Source organism: Rhincodon typus, unplaced genomic scaffold, assembly GCF_021869965.1.
Source record: "Rhincodon typus isolate 14 unplaced genomic scaffold, sRhiTyp1.1 hic_rhity00003010, whole genome shotgun sequence".
Classification (NCBI taxonomy): domain Eukaryota; kingdom Metazoa; phylum Chordata; class Chondrichthyes; order Orectolobiformes; family Rhincodontidae; genus Rhincodon; species Rhincodon typus.
Window position 1 is genome coordinate 11541 of NW_025968648.1, and position 341 is coordinate 11881.

Here is a 341-nt window from a genome sequence, read left to right on the forward strand (position 1 = left end):
TTTGGATGTGAACGCAGGAGGGACGGGGAGTGAGTTTGCAGATGGCACCGAGATTGGAGGGTGTAGTGGGCAGGGAAGAAAATTACCTCGGAGTACAACATGACTTCAATCAGATTATCCGCTGGGCCAAGGAGTGGCAGACAGAGTTTAATTTAGATCAATGTGAGGTGCTGCATTTTGGGAAAGGCACATCAGGGCAGGGCTTAAACACCTAATGGTAAGGTCCTGCAGAAGGTTGCTGAACAGAGACACCTTGGGGAGTAGGTACACTGTGCCTTGAAAGTGGAGTTGCAGGTAGACAGGGCGGTGAAGAAGGTGAGATAACAAGGTGTATAGCTGGA

The 341-nt window shown here is 49.9% G+C and overlaps 1 protein-coding gene across 1 annotated transcript in view; it reads left to right on the plus strand.

Annotated features, from left to right (window-relative positions):
* haus4 (HAUS augmin-like complex, subunit 4) overlaps positions 1-341 on the plus strand; it is a 7194-nt gene that overhangs the window by 2041 nt on the left and 4812 nt on the right. The window lies entirely within an intron of this gene.